General features: G+C 43.5%; 1 protein-coding gene across 1 annotated transcript in view; it reads right to left on the bottom strand.

The window, feature by feature from the left end:
- The window catches only part of si:ch211-137a8.4 (uncharacterized transmembrane protein DDB_G0289901), a 56,664-nt gene extending 42,943 nt beyond the window's left edge, over nucleotides 1-13,721 (bottom strand). Inside the window, exon 1 of the mRNA XM_049576250.1 lies at nucleotides 13,415-13,721. The gene's annotated coding sequence lies outside the window, so the exon portion shown is untranslated. The remainder of the gene's footprint in view (nucleotides 1-13,414) is intronic.
- Nucleotides 13,722-24,246: the final 10,525 nt, after the last annotated feature.

Below are 24,246 nucleotides of genomic sequence, written 5' to 3'. Positions count from 1 at the left end.
TTCCAGCTCAGTGCTGACTGACTAAAGCTGCAGGAAAATCTCCAAAGCTAAAGCGTTACAGTTTGATATTGGCTGGATGGCTGGAACTGTGGGCTACTGGAGGCAGAAATGCATGATGAACCCAAAGATGACTGAATCTCCACCATTTTCTGTTTCCAACACTCCACCTTAATTCTAAATGTGATCTTTCTTTCTTTCTTTCTGAAACAATCCAAAACATTATTCAAACTGCAGACAGGTTCTCTTCAACCATCAGTTCTAATGACGTATCTTGCTCTTTAAAGCCAGAAATAAATTAGCTTCAATAAATAGTTTCAGGCCCAACATTCAAATCCTCCCTGAATTTATGCCAACTAAAGACAAACCAACCAACATGAACCTTATTTTCATCCAGACAACATCAAGTTTCCATCCCTTTCTCCACAAATCACATTAATACATTTATACTTATACTTTATGCACTGTCAATGTACGTACACTTAAAGTGTTTGTTTTTGTCACTGACAGGCTCAGAGTGTTGTCTGGAGACATTTTGGAAAGGATCTTTACAGAGACAGGCCTTTTTGTCAAAGAGTTACAGTCCTTTTTATTTAACTAGAATATGCCCCAAACTCTCTCGGCAAACCCACCACACTCCATTTACATAAACAGTCATTTTAGTGTGTATAGAGGCAGCTTATTTTCACATCTAAGTGGGCGAATTAAGGGTCTATTTCAACCAAACCAGTGGAAACTCGCTTCATAAGCACAAATAACTTGCCTCATGCGCGCGTGAAATCGAATACAGGTCTTCCGGCAGTACCTCCTCAGCACCTGCTGATTGGCTAAAGCCGTGCAAACTGGTGGCTACAGCCAGTCAGCATTCAGGAAGTTCAGATACTTCAGTTTGTAAGATGTGATCGCTTCATTCACCCTGCTTAATTTCGCATATTTCGTGTCATTCGTGTTGCGACCATCGCACCGTGCAGCAGGAATTTGCTACTTGCGTCTTCACATTGATTTTACATGTAATTCACTTGCAAGAATTGTTGTACTCGTGCTCGGTGTTACCACAACATCAGTGACAAAAACAAACATTTTGAGTGGACGTGCATTAACAGGGTGCAGCTGACCCAAGTAGTTAGACTGCAGCCTTTTTCAAAGCTGCCCGCTGCAGCAATCTCACTCAATACTGGACCAGTTTCAACACCTGTTGTTCCAATTAGTCAATCAGACACAAAAACATGCAGGGTCCAGGCTGAAAAATACAAACGTTACCTTGTAACACTACAGACTGGGGTCCATGTGTTGAGCACTACATGTGGTCAGCTTTAAGCTGCCAGTATATATGCCTAAAGAAGCTCTTGTTGTATGGCCCCCACGCACACCTTTCCGACATCAGCTTGTCCACACCCACTTCACATGGGAACATGTGAGGGTTTGAACTTCTCTCTTTCCTCATTCTTCACACAACTACTTCCGTCACTTTTCATATGAACAACCGAGAACAACACCATGAATTTCTCCAGGAGAGACTGTCTGAGGATGCGCTCCATTATCCCTAAATTCAACATGACCTACTGTTATATTTTGACACTTGGGCAGAAGCCCCCTGCATTATTTGAGTGACACAGTAGGCAGCCTTTTGAATTGTGTCTTGACGCAGAACAGGTCGCTGTTAAGTCACATGATGACTAATGCCGGGTTCAGACTACACTACATTTTGTCCATTCTGACAGTCACTATGTCAGATTAGGCGATTATGGAGTCATTAAATCTTGCTGTGACTTGGCCGACAGACATGACAGACTACTAGAGCTTGAACGCATCACAGTGTAATTCAGTGCAACTCCATCAGCTGTTAAGACCCAGACACACCAAACCGACCTCAGAGAACTAGCAGCAATAAACCAATGTTCAGCCAATAAATCAGTGGGCTCATTAGATGCTCCAGTGTTCACATGTCCGGGCCCCAAACTCTCACCCAGATCAGGCTTTCTCTTGTTCCTACCAATCATCCAACAGCTCATCCACCTCCATCACACTAGAGGCATTCCTAACAACAAGCCCCCAGTTAAAGGGACATTCTGTGTTTTCTTTTTTCCCCTATCCCTCTCCATAGTGGCATCATTATAAGAGCCTATTATGGCGTTACAGAGGCCGACTCACAGACTAAATGCCTTGTTTCTGTCCGCCATGGGAGCCTTCTATAGAGTCGCAACTCCCTCCTTCAACAGAGAGGCCCCTTCATCATGCTGCCCTCCTCCTCCTCCTCCTCCTCCTCTCATCCTCCTCGCTCTCTTCTCCCTCAGACACAGACAAGCCTTTATCTGCCCATCATGTGCTCGCTCTCTCTTTCTCTTTTTTCTCCAGCCTGACCCTGTTTTCCACAGCGAACAGGCATGTCGGTTAGGATTTGGGGGGGAAACACACACACACACACACACACACACACACACACACACACACACACACACACACACACACGCAGAGCGAGAGGGGAAAAGGCTGATTTGGAAAGCCAGCTAAATATTTTATCCATGGCCACGCTATCTGTCTGTGTAGCTTAATACCGATTTGATGTTATCTCCTAAGTCTTTCCAGCAGAGGGTTTTTTTTTTTCATATTTTATTTTCTGATCAAATAATCTCTTCATGTCTGCTGTGCAACATCTAAACTGTGCACCATGTCATCTCGTTGTCTTTTCTCTAGCTCTGTGGCTAGTAGACGTTGGACTGTAACGTCCAGCCAATGATTGGTATGAGGCAAAAGACCACCACAATAAAGAAAAATCAACCGCAGAGCTGCACCATTTGGATATTTGCACCAAACTGTTGTTTTTGTGAAGCAATTCATCATTTGGTCTAAAAAACCCAAAAAATCTTCTATTACAGTTTCTTCAGATCACTTGTTTTACCAACAATCCAAAAAGGCAGCAGTTGACCTGCAGCTCCTGTGTTCAGTGAGCTAAAGTTACTGTTTTTTTCAATAGAGTCTGGTGGGTTTGACATGAGCAAAGATGGGGAACCGAAGCCGTTAAAGCGGTGAAAATATTTTCAATATAGCGTACACTTAAGCTGATATTGATTTTTTTTTTTTTTTTTTTTAATTTTTTTTTTTTGGTGGCTAAGATGCGTTTTGTTGCTGCTTCAGAAATTTCAGTCAAATTAACTCAAAACTCAAAAACTGTTGACTTAACATAAAAACATGTCAAGGTTGCAAGGGATGAGTTTTTATGTCAAGTAAGCATAAAGTTTTCATGTCATTTTCACAGTCCAAGACATTTGCCTAGACTTTACATTAAAATTTTGTGTCATGGATGGATTCGGGGTCTACGGTGCAGACAAAACTATGAACTAAACAAGTGTGTCTTCAGAGAGACGATTTAATTATGACAGGAACAAAGGGTGAAGTCAGATGACATAGTATAAAGAGTGAGAAAGTCCACATGGGGCTCAGGTTGGAGGTTGGGTCAACCAAACACAGGCCTTTCACTCAGGACACTGCTGTTTGTGTCTTGCCTGAAACCCAAAGTTGATATGACAAATTTTAAACCAAACCATGTTTTTTTTCCCTAAACATAACCACGTAGTTTTGTTGCCTATACCTCACCATGTTGTTTCTGTGCGTAACTGTGTTAATCACGTGTTTAAACCACAACCGTTAATGCAAATGCCTGTCACAGCTCTAGCAGTCATATATGTAGTTTTCTGAGTCACTGCAAACGACCTATTCTGTCATTAACTAAGTATTTCACTGCTGGAAAGACAGTCTTTTCATAAAACTGGGCTGTCTGTGCAGTAGAAAGATACAAATACTTCTGAAATTGGTGCTACATGACCGGAGAGAACAGAAAAAGAAGGGTGGTGGCATTCACTTTGGCTCAAGAGGTAGAAAACCTACAATTACCTAAATGCACTGCGCTACAGACCAGTAAACACTCCCATTGGCAGGTGACGCAATACAAGTTGGTTTTGGCCGGCCCATCAAGAAAAAAAAGGCCCTATGGAGAGAGGGGCGGCTCTATGTCTCAATCTGCTTCTATACTCTTTGTATCTGAGTTGGTGGGCAAATGAAAATGAGGAAGTACAATCTGTAGGCCAACACAGAGGGTAGCGTCACATTGGTTCCCTCGTCAAAAAGCACAACAGATTTTTCCATTGGATTTTAAAATTAAGACAATAAGCTCTATGACAAACAAACATTTATGATACTTACACTTTTGTTCAGCAAGATAATCTTCACAAATGAAAACCACTTTTATGATTTGTGTAACATTGATGCAATCAACAGAAGTAAACAGCTAGCATTACGCTATAAACGAACTACACCACAGTCCCATGACTTCAATGTCGCCTCCACAACTAGATTGTAAAGCCATGTTTGGCGTGATGACGTTCTGTAGTCTTATTTAGCCACTTGATAGCAACCGCCTTTTTTAAGACACAAAAGCTTCTAAATTCAAAGTGGGGAACAATCCGACAGCCCATTGGTCCCACATCCCATTGTTCCGACCATATTAAACCCATTGTTCCGAAGTCCCGTTGTTCTGAAATCATCATGATGCCCTGTGGTTAAGGTCTGGTTAGGTTTAGGCACAAAAACCACTTGGTTAGGGTCAGGAAAAGATCATGGTGTGGGTTAAAATGAAAAAGAAAGTGACAAACACATAAGCTGTGAGCCTGCTTCGCCTCAAGCCTTTCCCAGCTGACCCAGAGCCGGTTGCGGCGCACCATCAAGGCAGAAATACGCCCACCGGGAGCCGTTCAGCACCGCGGAGAGCTCCCCACACAACCCCGACCCCAGAGTTAATAACAGGAGGTTATGGTGTTTCACTCTCTCCTCTCTATGACACTTGTATCTCGACCAGTAGCCTACTTTTGTTGCGTTTGCTGATCCTCTATGGTACACAAATACAGTATAGCCTAGTATAATCACATATCGGAACAACGGGACGTCGGCCTAATGAGAGGTCGGACCAATGGGCTGTCGGACCAATGAGAGGTTGGAACAATGCTACGGCACCTGGGAACAAAACTTGAAAGTCTCTTCAGCTTGTATTAACCACAGACCTTATTTCAGACATCTTACCAAAAACCCATTCAAAAAAACCCAAGATGAGGGAACTGGGAGTGAAAAAATCCAAACTCATTTCCGGATTTTAGGACCCATTCCTGCAGCACTCTTTTACTGCTGCCAATTTTCCAAAACATATGTTTTTACATCTTTCAGGCAGCCAGTGGCTTTCCTCCACTTCTCTGCAGTATCAAAAAGCAACTTGCAAAGACTTGAAATCTCCTGGAGCTGCATCATCCATCACAGTGAACACCATCATGTCAGAATTATGACACAGTTATGTGGTAATGAATCGCAGACTTTCACAACGTGTCTGCCTTTGCCACACAACAACGAGATATATGTGACAGTGGATTACATAACTCGCGCTGATTTTCTTTGCATATTGGAAAAAAAACCCTGTAAACTAAAACAAAACTAGAATTACAGCCTGCAGTTGTATGCCTCCGCACACCAGCCCAGTTTCTCTTACACTTTACATCCATGTCAGTGAAAACATGGATGCTTCACACACAGAAGATCTATACAATCAGCACAGTTTCAAGATTAGAGTCACCAATTCAGTATCTGACCAAATGTCTACCCTTCTGTTCCTGAGATATGACGTTGAAGAATGGACAGAAAAGTGTTTTTGCAGAACACTTCACTTCATCATTTTATCCTGTTAGACTTTTGTGTAACATTTTGTTGTTTTGTGAGGTCACAGTGACCTTTGATCTTCATCCACCATATTCTAATCAGTGTATTCTTCAGTCCAAATGGACATTTATGTCAAATTTAAAGAAATGTCCTTGAGATATCATGTTCACGAGAATGAAACAGATGCAAGGTCACTGTGACCTTTGAACAAGAAAATCTCATCAGTTCATTGCTGAGTCCAAGTGGATGCTTGTACCAAATTCAGAGAAATTCCCTCAAGGCGCTCATGAGAATGGGAGCAATGCAAGGTCACAGTGACCTTCAGTTTTAACCACCAAATTCGAATCAAATCATTGTTGAGTCAGCCAAATTTGAAGAAATTCCCTCGAGGCGTTCATAAGATATCAGGTTTGCAAGAATAAGATGGATGCAAGGTCACAGAGACCTTTGACCGTGAAAATGGAATCTCTTCATCACTGAGTCAAAGTGGATGTTTGTGCCAAATTTGAAGAAATTCGCTCAAGGCGCTCTTGAGATATCGCACTGATGAGAATGGGAAGGATCCAAGGACAGCCCAAAACCATAATGCCTCCAGCTATGGCATAAAAAATAAGTCTAAAAACAAGTGCTTTGCAGAATGATCACACAAGTCAATGGGCTAAACACTGAAACCACCAGTGTGCAGTGTTTCCTGCAGTAAAACAAAGATCACCTCAGCTGACTCCATAAACATTTATTACATTTTTTATGAAATAAAACATTAACCTTCAGGAGCAACTCCACTGGTGTGTTCAGTGACTGTTGTTTAGGCTCATCTAGCTTCACTGATCTCAAGTCTGCAGAAAAGGCCATACGAAGGAAAACTTTACATTCTGTTAACCCTTCACGGGGATGAAGTGAATTATTTCCACACACTGGTCTCATGTGTTACATGGAAGTTACAAACCCCTCATGATGTGCATGTGATGTGAAGAGAGTGGAGGAAAGTGTTGCTTTACATTACTGAACAATTTCCTCCTTGTCTTGCCACAGCAGACGCCATGTTTGATGTCTAAACAACCATTTTCCTCCATGTGCTCAGCGGATTTTTCATGGTTAGCCGGCGTGCACGTGACGTTGAATGCCCCCCCTCACCATCACCCCTCACCTGCTTTCTCAACTCCATGTTTGTCCACTGAACTCTAATGTCTCGTCTTTTCCCTCCAGTCTTTTTCTTCTAATTTGCCTCCATTGTTCATCTGCCTCCTGTCTTTGTCCCCTGACTCCTTTCCTCCTTTCATTCATCTCCTCTCCTCCTTAAAACGTCTCCCTCCCTCTCCTCTCATTTCATCATCCTTTACTTCTTTTGTAATTTAATGTCTTCCCATTTTACGTCTTTGTCCCCATATTCCTTTCTTTTCCTCCACTTGTCTACCCCTGTCATCATCTCCTTTTATCTCCCTGTTAAATGTGTCCTCCTTCACCTCCTCTTAATTCTTTCTCCTACTCCTTTCATTTCCTGTCTTCTTAACCTCTTGTTTTAATTCTCTTCTCCTCCTGAAGTTGTCCCCATCCTCTTTCTTCTTCTCTGTACAAGCACTTCTTTTTGTCTACTCTGCTCTCTGTCAGTCTCTTCTACTTTAGAATATATCCTTTCTTCTTCTTTACATCCTCTTTTTTCTCCTCACCATTTTTCCCAGTTTCAATCTCTCCCCTTTTCTGCTTTCACTTGTCCACCTTCCTCCCATCCTCCTTTGTCCCCTTGCTGTTTTTCTTTCTTGTCTTCCTGCACATTTCCATTAATTTTGTCTCCTTTCCTCCCCTTAATGTCTTCAATATTCATCTCCTCGTGGTCTTTTCTCTGTTGTTGTTTCTCATTTTTTTTAAATTACATTGAATCCTCCCATTCTCAGTCTTTGTCCCGCCTTTCCTTTGTATTTGTACCTTTACTTTCTTTTCCCTTTGAGTCCATCATCCATCCTTTGCTCGTCTTCCTTCCTTTCCTGTCATGTCCCTCTTTATACTCTCCTCCTCTCACCTGCCTTTTATTGTTCTAACATCACACATTATTCTCTTGTTCTTCCTTAATTTGTCTCATCTGTATTTTATGTCCTTCCATCTTTCCTGTCTCTGCTCATCCCCTCCTCATCCGTTTGCCCTTTAACTCTTTTGGTATTTTAACATTTGGCTTTACTTATTCATATTTTTTGAACAATTGGAACAAATGAAAATGATAATGATAATAATAATAACAAAACCACCAATTCCCCCCTTTTCACCTGACCTTATTGAAAATCCTCTGTACACGGTTCTCACATATTTCCATGGACAAACTCTCAAGACTTTTCCATGACGTGACCCATGATAAAAGTTTTTTGGGAAAGGCTGGCCTAGTTATGGTACTTTCTACACACGCAGAAGAGTCTCACTTACCGTGACAAACGTTGCCACACTACGTTGCATATAAACTTTACATTTAGAAGTGTAAGACTTGGCCGGTATAAGTCCTGGAAAATGAGAACTGTGCAAGTTTTCCATTTGTATCAAGCATCAAATAAGTTGTTTAAGTTCATTTGTCTTACTTGACATTGCACGTTCTTCAATGGCGACTACTGAGCATCGCAGTGTTGATGCTGAAACGATATATCGTGCAGCCCTACGTTAACGCTTAGTAGAGCTACGTTACGTCAACAGCTAACTTACAGAAAATAAATTTGCCGTTATGTTACATTATGTGGAGGGTTATCCCCTGAAGATTACTGTAACAATTCATTTCATTACAACAAAATTCCAATATCATGCTAATATCATGACTTCTCCAGGCCTTGAAAATGAGACTGTGAAATTCCATGACTTTCCTGGTTGTCCATGACTGTGGGGACCTTGTATATAATAGAGTTTATAGCCTTCCTTTTGTCACAATCTGAGCGAGCTGCTCATTTGATGATGGTGACAGAACAAAGAAATGACTTGTATTACTTGTTATTATTTGTTAACTGAGCTAAGAATGAACAAATATTCTGATTGTTTGTCATTCAAAGACCAAGAAATGCTCAGTATCCTACATACTAGTGATGTTACTGATGTTTGGGGTCAGCCCAATTGCTTGAATGGGCTGACCCCAAATATACGTATCATATCAACATTTCCAAAGTGTCATAGTGTATGACTTTGCCACTGGGGGATGGAGGTGAGATGCCTGGGTGACACACAGACCAACAAACGACAAAACAGGTTGTGTTTTAGCCAATCATCGCTGTGTCTTCCAGCAGCTTCTACCCGACCTGTCACTGTATTCCCAGCGGAGATTGTGCCACCAAAACCTGACCTTTTAAGCCACAACATGATCTTTTCTGAGCCATAATAAGGTGTAACCACACGTTACAAAAAACGTAAGGTTTTTATGTATCCACTACATCATAATTTGCAGCTGGTTTGTAGAAACATACAACTCCATCATTATTTCTGGTGACTGGATTGTTGGAGCAATAATACTCCATTTCCCGCAAAATTAGCATGTACACATTTTTGTTAAAGGCACGGGTAAATCAGAGTGTCACGTTTGGCGTCAGACGGAAAACAGGTCAGTAAACAGTAGAAAGCAGCATGGAGGCCAGTGGAAACTTTGTGGTGGTAACTTCTTTTTATACATCTCTTAATTATTCAGTCTCTCTTATAAGCTTGGTGCAAACTAATTTGGATCGATGTTTGAGCGCTGACTGGGCAGAGACTGACGGTACGGAGTCATCTGACCAGGGTGTGAATGCTGATTGTAACATACATTGTATATTAAAAAAACAGATGTTAGCGGGTGATAGCGTGGAGTGGAAAAGGGGGCAAAGACCACAAAGAAGTTGAACTCCATGCAAGAAATCTTATGGATAAACTGTTACCAAATTCCAATGGGAGAAACCCAAATAGAGTTTTTCACTCACTCTTACAGAGCAGGTAAAGTTTCCATAATTTACAACTGAGGTCAGAAGTCATGTTTATAAGCAACTCTCATCAAATACCCTTAGGGTAACTAAGTAACTAATTACTGATTACTAATTCACTCATGTACCGTACTTCAGTACAATTTTAAGGTACTTCTTACATTTAATGCTTCTTCATACTTCTGCTCTATATTTTGGAGACATGTTTATTTTACAGCTAATTAGCTAGGCTACTTTTCAGGTGAATGTTTTGTTAGGTAAGTTTTATTATTTCTTTGCCTCCTCATCTTCTGTTTGGCTGTCTCCAACTCGGCAACATTTTACACACGAGAAATGGTATATAACAAACTCTAATGTATTTGTGAACCGATTTTAGTGTTTATTAATGATTTTTTTTTTGTCCCACTGTGTGTCTGTTCCAGTGTGTGTTCACTGAATGCTATAGGAAGGAGTCTTGCCCAGCCTCTGTAGGACCCAACTTGGAGGGACTTGTCCTTCCAAAGAAGCATCCTTGACTTTGAGAAGCACCAGTTGATCGTTGCCTTGTCTTACCAGTCGATATTTTGTGATACCGGCCATTTAAAAATACAAACTGCCCCACATGAGAGGTGTTTGATTCATTTTATGCACTCTGGCATCTTATTATCCTTTAAAAGTTTATTTTATTTTCCACATTAATGACGTATTGTAATGTTAAAAAATAGCAGTAGTTGTTAGAAATTAGTATTGAGTAGAGACAGAATTCTTTGCAACTGCTACCGTTCAAAATGAGAGGATTTTGAGGTGCTTGTACTCGAGTATTTCCATTTTATGCTACTTTATACCTCTACTCCTACATCTCACCTACATTGTACATTTTATTCCACTAAATTTATTTGTCAGCTTTAATGCTTAGATTAACTTAGATCAATAATACAAAGCATAATCAACTAATAAATGATGTATATTTACAGATGAAACTACTCAGCGGTATATAAAGCATTTAAAATGAGCTCAACTTTTAGCTGCTGCCTGCAACATTAACAGAAAATGTGTGTGGACCCAAAACTTGTTTTTGATCAGTGATATTGTACTATTTTCGAGGGCTTTAATGCATGAACTAAATGACCTTTTAAATTATTATTAGTCCTATTATTATTTTCAAAAATATACATACAGCCTATTTAGACCTAGTCATAAAACATTTGGGGAAGTTCAAGCCGAACAATGCCACTGGAACAAGTTGTAACTGGTGACAAATACTGAATGAATAAACCCTTTAAATGACCTTAAATGTGCGCACAGCTGTTTAAATAGATGATGGAGTGGATTGTGAATGCTTAAAAACTTTTCCTTCACCCTCCTCCCATCCTCCATCTTTGTCCTTTTTACTTCTTTCTTTACTTCCTCTCCTCCTCCTGTCTTCCTTCTAATTCATCTCCTCCCATTTATTTTATTTCTCCCTTTAAAACTCCCCTGCTTTCCTCCTCTCCTGTCATCTCTCCCCCTCTCCTCTCCTCTTCCCTTTGTTATGCTAAAGGCAGCCGCTGCTTGAGCTGCGCGAGACACACAGAGACGCTTTTAAAGGAGGAGAGAAGAGCGCTCGAGCTCTTCTTCTTCTTCTTTTTTTTTTTATATCCGTTTAAGCTCCAATAGCGTGTGTGCGCCGCGGACAAGGAACATAATTCTAATGAGAAGGAGGGAGGGAGGCGCGCTCCCGAGGCTGAGGGGGAGGAGGAGGAGGAGGAGAGGAGGAAAGGAGGAGGAGGAGGAGGGGAGGAAGCCAGTCAGCCATCCAATCGCGCGCGCATGCTCGACACAGCAGGTGCCCGAGCCCCCGTTAAAGAAAAAAAAACCCTAATTTGCATTGCTAATGAGCTCCTCTGAGCCTCCTCCCCCTCCATTTTGGGGGCAAAAAAAAGCCTCTAATATGGCGACATGTTTTTATTCCTGTACTCCTTTTCCTCTCCTTCCAAAAACACAACAAGGATTAAATAATCCTTTTGGTGATTTTATGGTAATCAGAGAATATTTTGCAAATTTTGCAACAACAATAATAATAAAATGTAATAGAAACATCAAAGGAGAAGGTCACTGACTTCACAGCTGATTGGACCCACACACTGTAGCAATATTACATAAAACACAACAGCCACTTTTCATTATGTGTGTGAGCAGGTTCATTTGGGTTAATGAGCCAGTTTAAAGGTGTTTTTCACCATCAGATTTACAAGCGGGAACAATAGAGACTGAGTGTGACGCCACGGGGAGACGAGTCAGCCCAGCCGTCCATGCAAAGAGTGTTAAATGATCGATTAATCAGCCAATCGAGAGGGATGCTAGTAATAATCGATGGTGATAAAAGAGCAGCGAGGGAAGGGGGCTCATGGAGGGCTTCGACATCAACATCAACAACAACAACAACAACAAAAACAACAGAGAGGAGGGGGCTCACACTGAATTCCTCATTGAGCAAAACAAGTGAAGCGCCAAATTCCCAACAAGCAGCCCCCTTGTCTATTGTGGGGGGAGAGAGGAGAGAAAAGAGGCTAACACACTCCTCCCTCCAACCCTCCAACCTCCTTATAGAAATGATTCTGCAGCACAACAATAATAACAAATAATAATGATAATAATAATAATGTTTTATTGTAAACAGAAGCATGTTTCCTGCTTTTTCCGCGCTGACCTCGTTTACATCTCACACATGGACGCCAGGCTGTGATTATGATGTGATTTCAGTCTGTCTGTCGCCATGTGCGTGCGTTTTTACACGCGCTTCGTCGAAAATGGCTGAGAGACCCTCGCCCCCCCTCCCGCCCCCCTTTTCTGTCTCTGTCTCTCTGCGCGCGCATTGTAGCTGTAACATCCTCAGCTTTATTACCCTGTTGTTTTTCTTATTATTCTCACTGTAAGGGCGCATAAACAACTTCATGCACCTGTGCATTTTTGGTGTTATTCTGCAAGACTGAACGCGATGAAAACACACATACATGCACACACGCACATATGAACAGATGACAGGCTCACATGTCAGATGCACAGAGGCAGATTTAACGGTGACCGTTTGTCTGCCCCCGAGCGCAACAAACGCCCCTATACAACATGGAAATATAGAGAAATCATGCAGCAGCTGCACGCGTGCTGCAGGGATGTTCTAACAACTCCACATGAGATTCAAAGCTCCCTGTTGAGCCTCACATGAACACTGAAACATATGAAACACACAGTGTTTGTCTCTGATGCTCAGTGAACGGCGCACAGAAACACACAAAGCAGACGCTCACAGCGGAGCCAGTCTGTGTGACTGATCCGAGCCATGTGACTGACTAAATCATGAAATTTACATTTTCTGTCATTTTCTTTAATGTCTCGCCCCCCCGGTTGCTTCCAGAAGCAACGAATTTTTGGGCACCACCACCTCCATCGCGCGCAGCGTCGCCAAACAACAGCCCCGTTCATTGTCCCCCTCCGCCACTCTCTCCGTCTCCTCGCGCACACCGGAGACCCTCCAACCACGACAAAAACAAGCCCCCTCTTGCACACCCACACCACCACCACCACCACCACCACAATCCCCAGTCAGTATAACCTCACCGCTCCTACTACTACTACCACCACCAGGTTAATTTGACCGTTAACGGCTAATTACCCGCCAGCTAATCGCCATTAAACGCGACCTGTAGCCTCCAACTGCAACCGAATAAAACGGTTCATTTCAAAGAGGTGAGAGGGGAAATAAATAATGAATCAAAGGCAGAGATGGATGCACACAGCAGGGAGATGATGAAAGAAGAGAATAGATAAATAAAACGAGCCAAACAAACCTCCTTTTCGTGCGCGTAAATCCGTTTCCAAGCGCGTGGAGAGAAAGGTAATAAGCTTGTTGTGTTGGACGGGAAAAGACGCTGCCGGGGCTAAATCCTACCAGCCATCCTCTCTCTCTCTCTCTCTCTCTCTCTCTCTCTGTGTGTGTGTGTGAGAGAGAGTGTGTGTGGAGGTCTCTCTCTCACTGTCTGTCTCTCTCGCTCCTTTGCGCGTCTCAGTCGAGGTCTCTCTCTCCCTCCCTCCTTCTCCCTCTCTTTCTTAATATCTCTCTCTCAGACAATTGTGAGGGATGGATTTGGCGCGAGGGGTCTCGTAGCTAGACGTTGGCAGGTCCCACACGCGCGCACCGCACACACACACACACACACACACACACACACACGGGACGCCTTCTACTTCACTCCCCTATGGTTGCCCCTAGCAACTGTGAAGACCACCACCAGCCCCGCCCCTCGCCTCACCATACCCCAGATCCCCCCCCACCCCTTCCCTAAAATTCATCCCCCAGTTAAGAGGGTTAAGAGAAAAATTATCTTCCAGGGGGTTAATTTGTGAACGGAGCACGCGCTTTTCATACGCGCACAAAAGAAAAAAAAAGAAGAAGATGGAGTGAAGAAGATGAGAGAGAGAGAGAGTCAGCACTCGTCTGAGCGCCAACAGCTTACAACTCTCCCGTGGTGGCTGCTCCATTCACGTTTCAGGCATTGTTTTGTACCAGTGTGTGTGTGTGTGTGTGTGTGTGTGAAGGCAGGAGAACAATGGGGGCAAAGCATCAGGGCAAAGAAGAAGGGGGGAGATTAGGGAGGGCAGGGGGGTGGAGGGAGGTGTGGGAGGGAGCCCCCCCCCCTTCAAATATCAACCATTCAGAGTGAACTGGAAGATGATGGAGACGCACTGAGACCACGTCCACACTAAGCCGGCTAAATTTAAAAAATTAAAGATGTTTGCTGGACGCTGGACGTGGCTTTGTTGCGTTCCGCTCACACTGCAGCTCTGTCACTGTTCAAGTGTTTACTGAAGGCAGTCTGTCCTCCTTTAGAGCTGTAAAGGCCCAGACACAGCAAACTGACTTCGGAGAATTAGTGGCAATGAAGCCCACCCGCTGTGTCACCTGACAGCGCCATGTCTCAGCCAAAAAAGTTGCACATGAACACACCACAAAGACTACAGTGGACAGCCAACCAGCATGTACGTCTGCACCTGTGTGAGAGGAAATAACCCTCCACAAAAGCGGATGGCGGTTGTTAATACAAAATGGGAAACTGGAAGATCATCTTGAAGGTAGTTAGCCAAATACCAACCAAAGTGAAGTGGGAGATAATGGAGGTTCAGAGAGACAACGTCCATACTAAGCCGGCAAAATGAAAAAATGTTTGCTGCATGTGGCTTTGTTGCGTTCAGCTCACACTGCAGCTCCCATCACTGTTCAAGTGTTTAATGAAAGTGTTTCAGCAGCAGAGCGTCTTTATGCAGTCTGTCCTCCTTTAGAGCTGTAAAGGCCCAGACACACCAAAGTGACTTCAGAGAATTAGTGGCAATGAAGGCAACCTGCTGTATCACCTGACTGCGCTGTGTCTCGGCCAGAAAAGTTGCACATGAGCATACCGCAACGACTACAGCTGACCGCCAACCAGTGCATACGTTCTGTGCCTGTGTGAGAGGAAATAACAACACATTCTTGGTCTGACCTCATCACGTATCCATGTTTGGTCATGGACTTTTCACATCCAGATACGACGTCCAAGGTACCCATGGTGCATTGGTTGTTGAGATTCTGGGGTGCCATGTCAACTTCTGCCTGTTACATGCATTGTCTCTTTTAAAATAGGCTTTGATGTTTTTTCTTCACCAACAAACACACATGGTTATGTTTAGACAACACAAGCAGGTGGTTGGGTTTTGGAAAAAAGAACAGGGTTTGGCTTTATAATCATACAGGATGCGAACACCGCTCTCCTGGGTGAAAGTCAATGTTTGTTGGACCCACCCACCCCATTTGGACTTTTGTCCCCTTAACTCTTTATGTCTCGCCGCTGACACTGCCAGCTGGCGTCAAACTATAAGGGCGACCAGTCGTGTATCCTGCCAACGCTGAAGGACGGCTTTACTTGTTTGTGTCTGACGCCGGAAGTCACTGCCCAAGCACCACATTTTGACGACTTTGGAGTGAGACAGGGTTGAACTCTCCACACCAGCAGAGGGGGGTCTTCTGTCATCGTCATTCAAAAAGGGATACCAGAAGCTAGCCAGTTAGCACATTAAAAGAACAGAGCTTATTCTATGGTGCGCCAGTGAACAGTAACACAAACCATCAGAAAACGTCTCTGCTACAGAAAAATAATCTTACCTTAAAGGGATAGTGCACCCAAAAGTGAAAATTCAGCCATTATCTACTCACCCATATGCCGACGGAGGCTCAGGTGAAGTTTTAGAGTCCTCACATCCCTTACGGAGATCGGCGGGGGGAGCGGCCAGCACACCAAATGGCAGACGGCGCCCCAGACTAACGTCCAAGAACACAAAATTGAATCCACAAAGTATCTCCATACTGCTCATCCGTAGTAATCCAAGTGTGCTGCAGCCACAACATAAAAAGTTGTTTGGAAAAACGTCATTTGAACTCTGTTTTTAGCCTCACTGTAGCCTGTAGCTCTGACTGCTTCTCTGTGCTCCGTGCTCATGTGTGCGCGCTCAGGGTGATCGGTGATGTACGGTCTCTGAAGAGCAGCAGTCTCGACAGTACTGATGTCCAGCTTCTCAAGTGCAGGCATCGCCAATTCCCAGTCTGAGCAGCAAAGACTTTCCTCATCCGTTGGCATTGCTTTGCATTTGAAACAACTACACCACCAGGTTTCCAGTGCTCGACTCCGGTATTCTGCGGCTGGCTGAGGGTTAGGCTCATGAGCTGCGGCGGCTGCTTCGTCCAGTAGCCTGAGTTCCGAGTGTATACTCGGGCTCAAACAAATACGGCTCAACAAAGAAATGCTGTTTCTCCTCAATTTCAAAGTCTTCAGACATGTTGGGCTGTCCTTTGCTAAAAGACTGTAGTGCAAATTATCTTTTAGCTCTGTGGTTACTGCTGTCTCTCCCTGCGGTGCACATGTCACATGATGTAAACACGGGTGATCAAAGCTCATGCTTTTGCTGGTCTCGCGCAGGTGCGCACACGTGAGCACGGAGCACAGAGAAGCAGTCAGAGCTACAGGCTACAGTGAGGCTAAAAACAGAGTTCATATGACGTTTTTCCAAACAACTTTTTATGTCGGGGCTGCAGCACACTTGGATCACTACGGATGAGCAGTATGGAGATATTTTGTGGATTCAATTTTGTGTTCTTGGACGTTAGTCTGGGGCGCCGTCAGCCATTAGGTGTGCTAGCTGCTCCCCCCGCTGATCTCTGCAAGGGATGTGAGGACTCTAAAACTTCACCAGGTCCTCCGTCGGCATATGGGTGAGTAGATAATGGCTGAATTTTCATTTTTGGGTGCACTATCCCTTTAAGTAACAAATTTGTCTTGGTCTCACGCTCTCTGATCTTTAGCTGTTTGTTTACTTTCCTCACTTCCATTTCTCTTCTTGTGCACTGAGCTGAACTACCAATCAGTGTGATTTCATTCATCAACGGGCGCCGCCATCACAAATGCTAATTCAACATGCTAATTCACAAACTGGCCAAAAACAAAAGGCCGACGAGGGGTAACTGCGCAGGACACACTGCACCGACTTGGGCCACAGATACTTACTGGTGGCCCAACATTAACCATCAGCTTGGTGTGGCCGGGCCTTTATGATGTCATTTTACAATATCTTATGTCCAGAACCAAAATTCAGTACTAATGTGGTGTGTCTTTTCCTTTTTTCCTTGCAGGAGACCAAATTTTGTGTCCTACCCTTCCTATCCTTATCCACACGGTAGTTGCATTTGTTAGAATGTTCAGGAAACATAGGAAAGTTCGCCTGCTCTCTTACTGTTTCTTATGATGCAATACAATCTGGTATTACGATATAATCTTACAAGCCTTTTTTAAATGTACTCAGTCCCTTATAGTACAAGAGTCTCTCATGTAGTTCCTCTGTTGTGTCAAAGCCCTTTAAGTTTGTTCTGGATGTGTTTCAAGCGTGCTCCTGTTGTGTTAGCGTGATGTTTCTCCTGCTGTGTCACAGGGAAGTGGTCTTGGTCTCGCCATGGGTGCCCCTGACACGAGGGTCTTGACTCCTGAGCAGTCCAGGATTAATCCCCTCTTTTTCAGGTCGTTCATCACCTCCAGTGCACTGCTGTGGATAATTGGGCCAGTAGTAAAACACTCTGAGTTTTGCTGGGTAGTGTCTGGAAATGGAGCCCTTTTTCTTTGTGTCTTTCTGGTGGTGGAGTAAGCCTCTCTTCATCAGTATTTCAGTCAGGTAATCTTGTTCAAAGAGCACTCTTCTCCCTTTGTTGTGAATCTTTTTCTTTTTTGAAGCACCAGCTCTTTAGTTTTGTATTACAGGAAATAGATGACCATAGACCTTTGGTTGGAGCCTTGCGGTTGTTTGGATCCAAGGGACGGGTGATGGTGAGGGTGGCATCAGGGAAGAACAGCTCTGTTTTCTAGAAACCTTTCTAGGAAGTTATGTATGTTTTCTCCAGGAATGTGTATGTTCTTTCTGCGCAAACGCACCTCCAGGTCTATTAGCTGGGCTCACATGTCCTCTTGAAGTTCCAGAGAGTGGAACAGCACCTTCTTGGCTTTGTCACTCCACTCCATGGAGCACTGCATAATAGCATTTAGCTTCTGGCTAACCTCTTCTCTGAAGTCGAGTTCCATCTTTGGTGGTCCCATAGTTTTGGGGAATTCTTTATTCACGCCCAAACAGACCACCATTATCTCAGTAATGATGTTAGCTTTAATAGCTTCCTTAGCCTCGTGCTCAGCTTGGCTGTCCGCAGCGTCTTCATTATCAACTGGAGATTTATTGCTTATCTTCCTTTTCTCCTTTTCATACTTCAATTAACAACTCTTCTACCTGTATACGCCATACTTAGTGAGGGGGGAGTAGGACTGTCTGGGAGCCCCTGGCTCATGCTGCTACCTGCTTCTGCACCATACCGATAGTCCTGCACTTGTTAAAATGTATTCAATAAACTTAGCCTGATTGTTTTGCAGCGTTGTCCAATAGTGATGTTCTTGTTGGTTTTACACAAGCGGCAATCCCAGGGGCTGATAAATGACGCTAGTCCTGAAGTGCCCAAAACTGCAGTTCCTCTAATGTCCACTTGAGGCTGGCTCGCTCCAAGAGCCAGTCACTCTCCATTGACCCCTATGTTAAAATCTCCAACCTTACAGCAGAAATAAACATGTCTACAGCCTGGTGCACATTTTATGTCTCTATAGCTAATTCTCCCCTATATGATGATTGTATTAGGGGTGAATTTTCATATAAGGCGCCCATTTACATTTTTTGAAAGATTGAAGTTACACATAACTAAGGACAGGCTGCTTTGAGTGACAGGCTGTCTGCTGATAGTGTTCTGGTGTGTGAAATGACAATTGAATCTAAAATAATGCCCAGGCATCTTATTTTAGATTTAATCTCAGGAGCCACATGCACAAGTTTGCAGGAGAGTAGATCTCTTTTAGTTCTGGGGCCAACTTAGAGAATCCCAGTTTTATTTTCATTTTATTGCTGCTGTCCCAGTAGTTAGCCTGTGATTAAGAGGTAGAGGGGTCGCCTACCAATCAGAAGATCGGCGGTTTGATCCCAGTCCGCATGCCGATGTATCCTTGGGCAAGATATGGTGAAGTTGCTCCCAATGGATGTTCCGTTGGTGTGTGAGTGCCAAGTAGCCATGTAGCCTTGGATAGTGTGTGTGAATGGATGAATGTGATGTAGTGGAAAAGCGCTTTGGGGGGTGAGAAGACTAGAAAGGTTCTATAAAGGTGCACTCCATTTACCATTTACAGGGCATTGTCATTGTCGGGCTGAAGTGAAATAGATAGTTGCATATCATCATCATCAGTGTCAATATGAAAATTACGTTTATGTTACCTAAAGGGAGCATATAGGGAGAAAAAAGGAGTGGACCAAGACAACGTCCCTGAACAACACTGAAAGGTAAATCATATGTTTCTCTTGCATGATCCCCATTACTAAGGAAAGAATTTCTTCCTGAGATGTAAGATCTGAAGTGGTTTAGAACACTGTTCATTCAGTTGTCTGACAACAAAAACATACAAACATGCAAATGAATAAACCACGAGTTTGTAATGATCACAGAGAGCAGAGATTTAACCAGAGAGTAACCACACCATCTGTCCCACTGCTCAACACATGTTGGCTGTGATGCATATTTTGTTGTTTGCAGACCAAAGAAGAAGAGATTTGGCTATTTTCCTGTTGTCCAGATTTTTTGGTGTTGACAGAGGTCTTTGCCAAAACCACCTGAGAGTGCATGCATAGACACGCACCACTGAAAGAGAAGCAAGTTTTGTGGGGATGAAGTCATGGAGACAGATGTTTGAACATATTCCTGTGATTAGAAGCGCTTTGAATTGAAGTCAGAATCGAGACACGGAGGGCAAGACGGAGATGTGTCACTCACTGTGTCGCTGAGTCTGAAGTCCGATTCTGACGATGATTCGACATGACAGCTAGCAGCCTCCTTTTCTCCTCTTCCTGTTTCCTGTGATCTCCTCCTATAACTCCTCTGTTCTTCTGAGTGGAGGAAAGGAGATGAGGAAAAGCCATGGAGAGGAAAGGAGGATCATGATAAAGGGAGGGACACGTTTCCTTGCCTGATAAATTTACACCCTGCATGTCTTATTTTGCTAAAACATCCAGAAAATGTGTGCTTCTTTTTCATGGGGGGGGTCCAGACCAAATGGTCCAGACCAAACAACCAAACATGGTCCAACGAAAAGAGGCGGTCTTGGTCCGGAACAAACTGAAACACTGTTCAGTCGGGGTGGGAATCACTTGAGGACCCATGATACAAAGCTATCACGATATATGCTGAATATTGCAATAAAATATGTTGCGATATATTGCAATTTATTACCTTTTCTTTGAGCTGCAAATTATTTCCCCCAAGGAAAACTTTGTCAGCATCATTTTTACCTCATGAGATAAAGTCTGTTCGTTGATTTTAATCATTTTTATTGCCGCAAAATGTGACGCAGAGCAGACGGACTGACCAACACCTTCATAAAACCTGTCAGAAATGTTGCACACACCTGACAAACTGAACTCTTAGCAGATTTATTGCCGTCTGCGAGGCCAGATTAAGCTCATGAGCGAAACACTTAACATGCATCCTGCTAACTGCATGGCAATACCCATGTTAAAAATGTTGTCTGTTACTGCATTGTTTGCTCTGGTGTGACTTTTGTGTATTGCTCTCGTTTTGAGAACACGTGACAGCAGTCTCCTGTCCTCTGTCAGATAATGTGCCGTAACAGTCACATATGAATCCACTGGCCTTGAAGTCCAGGCATCACAAGTTGATGCCACCCTTCCTGCTATACTCAAAGATTCCCCAGCTTTATGCTTCACTTCCCTGTGCAGCTTGGGTACGGCTGTGTAGGTGAAAAAATGTCAGGGTGGAGTCACATACCTAGGTTCCAGTGTTTTTAGCCAGTAACAAAAGTCTTTGTTTTCACCAACGCTATATGGACGCAGATCTTTGCACATGACGTAGGTGATGGATGGGATAATTTCCTTGCTGTCTCAGAGTTGGATGGTAGTTTTGTGAAGCTAAGTGTGTCCAGTGTTGGCTGATTTTTCAGCAGAGCATGTTTAGCGTTAGTTTTCCCTCAGTGGAAAGAGAGTATTTAGTCTCATATGACAATGACACTGATTTTATTATTTTAGTACCAAAAGTTGCATTAAAATGTGTATTTGCAAAAATCAGTTAGGTGCAGAAAAAGGAAAAACAAAATGAGCTGCAGTAGGACGGGGGAGGAGAGACCAAATGTTGAACTGCCATATAGTCCAACCACTTTGTAAAGAGTCCATAAGAAAAACACTTCCCATGCTTTGACAGGATGAGAGGGCCCATCTACAAACAATCAATGTCAAGTATCAGGAGATGCAGCTCACATAGGTGAGGACAACAGGACTTGCAGACATATGGGCTGGTCACATCCAACAATGTAGAGGAGTAACTGGAGGGTTGTTGGCTTGGATCCCAGTATCAACTGGGAAAAGATCCCTTGCAGTCATTTAACCACTATCGATATGTCCTCAGCAAAACACCAAACCCCCAGTGGCTCCATTAGATCTGCTCAGTGACCCACAGTAACAGGTTGTTCGCACTCAGAGGACACTCCCTGTCTGAAAAAAGGCTAAAAACCAAATTAAAGCCATTCAGTTTTTACCTTCTTAAAGACCACATAAAATCCTCTGCTGGCCAATAAAAAAAATTTCAGATATGTGAAGGCAAGTCAGGCGAGTTTTAGTGCATTCTGCTTAAGCCTCCATCATATTAAGAAGTACAGAAAAGAAAAACCTCCAGCTGTAATTCAGCGGCAGGAGTGCTGAGTCAGGCTCGTTTCTGCTCCACATCACTGCTCGACCGTCTGCAGATCACTCCATATGCTCACCTAATGAGGCTTTGAGACCAGGAACACCTACACACAGACACACTCACACACACACACACTGAGGAACATAAAATGCTTTCGACAAAAAAGCCCCCCAAAAAAGATTCATAGCAATCAGTCTCTGTGTAGATAGTCAAAACACTTGCTGAGTTCTTCTGTAATAGTCATGATAGTCGGTTCAGATCAATGGAGAACAGCCAGGAAGTTGGCATTTTAAGGGATTTTTTTTCAGTACTGAATCAGTGAGCCTTAACATGCAGGCTGTTGGAACTCAGGGGGGGTTTGCTGAGATTTGAACTGGTGGAGGATTTTGGGACAGATACACAGCCCAGCAGTAAACTGTGAGAAAATGACTTCAGGGGAAAGAGAGTCTCGGAGGTGTTTATATATTTGTAATATAGTTGGTTTGCTGACGTTAGAGTTTGGGCTTGTATAATTGTAGGCCAGAAAGAATAACTGGTAAAATTTGCAAGCATTCTTCTAATGTGACAATTTGTTATGGGAAAACTTTAAAGCTGGCACAAATATTTGCAATAATCAGTGACATTTGCATGAATTATTGTGATTGCAGGATTGCAGATTCCTGGAAAGACTGATTAAAGAAGAAGGAATGACAGTGAGGTGGTTTGGTGAAGAAGTGCAGGACCTCACTGTAGTTTGAAGCTCCAACAAGTCATCAAGGTAAGAAACACTTTTTTTTTTACCATGATGCAGCTGACTGAAAGCTCCAGAAAAGCTTCTGTGTGTAACTAAATCTGTTCTTTCCTGACTTTATTGGTATAGGTTTCTCAGTAGAGTTAATGACACCATGCATCACCGATGTGTTTAATGTCTGAGGTTGTTTTCACACTTGCCTTGTTTAGTTTGCTTGAATTTAAACTTGGAACATTTACCCCGTTGGTGCGCTTCATTTGGAGACATTGTTGAAGAGGTGGTGTCGAATCTGTTACAAATGAACATTATCCAACTCAAGTGAAGGAAGCATTGAACCATTTTGGATTAAACCAGCTCCCATAGCCAGCTACACTGCATCAGTGTAGAACAGGTGGAGGCTGTGTTGAAGACGATGGGCACACCTGATGGATCTTTGGAATGAGCATGTTACACTTCCTGAACTGTCTGGACATGCGCCTCTATCCCACCTTGATCCACCAGTATAGAATGGACTATCCCACTTTGACCAACCAGTGGAGAATGGGCTGTCGTACTTTGACCCACCAGTGTAGAGTGGACTATCCCACTTTGACCCACCAGTGTAGAATGGACTATCCCACTTTGGTCGACCAGTGTAGAATGGACTATCCCACTTTGACCAACCAGTGGGGAAGGGACTATGCTACTTGGACCCACCAATGTAGAACGGACTATCCCACTTTGTCCCACCAATGGAGAATGGGCTGTCGTACTTTGACCCACCAGTGTAGAGTGGACTATCCCACTTTGGTCGACCAGTGTAGAATGGATTATCCCAGTTTAACCGACCAGTGGGGAAGGAACTATGCTACTTGGACCCACCAGTGTAGAACGGACTATCCCACTTTGAACCACCAGTGGAGAATGAACTATCTCACTTTGTCCCACCAGTATAGAATGGACTATCCCACTGTGACTGACCAGTGTAGAATGGACTATCTCACTTTGACCCACCAGTGTAGAATGGACTATCCCAGTTTAACAGACCAGTGGGGAAGGGACTATGCTACTTGGACCCACCAATGTAGAACGGACTATCTCACTTTGTCCCACCAGTGCAGAATGGGCTGTCGTACTTTGACCCACCAGTGTAGAATGGACTATCCTACTTTGGCTGACCAGTGTAAAATGGACTATCCCACTTTGACCTTTAATAGAAACCGCATCATCCCACTTTGCCCTGCAGTGAACAGCAGATTGTCCCTATTTGGCCTTGTAGTTCAAACCAGACTAATGAGTGTGCTGTAGAAGGCTAATTAAGCTCCACAGCTGTAAGTGGCTGTAATTGCACGTGCACACGTAAAGCTTCAGGGCAAAGTTGGCGAACAGACCAACATGGTTTCATTTTTAATTCCCTCTTAAGTCTCTTTTTCTGCTCATCCCCTGATTCCTCACTCCTCCTGCCTCCCTCTACCTACACCTCTACATTTATTTCCACCACCCCCCTTTCATAAACTCTCTCCCGTCTCCTCTCACTCCCCTCCCTCCTTATCTCAACCTCACTCGACCGCTGCGTCCATGTTTTTATATCTCCGTCACAGCATCTCTTCACTCTCTAA

This window comes from Epinephelus fuscoguttatus, linkage group LG5 (genome assembly GCF_011397635.1).
Source record: "Epinephelus fuscoguttatus linkage group LG5, E.fuscoguttatus.final_Chr_v1".
Lineage (NCBI taxonomy): Eukaryota > Metazoa > Chordata > Actinopteri > Perciformes > Serranidae > Epinephelus > Epinephelus fuscoguttatus.
Note: the sequence above shows the minus strand (reverse complement) of the source record. Positions and strands in the feature narration are given on the sequence as shown.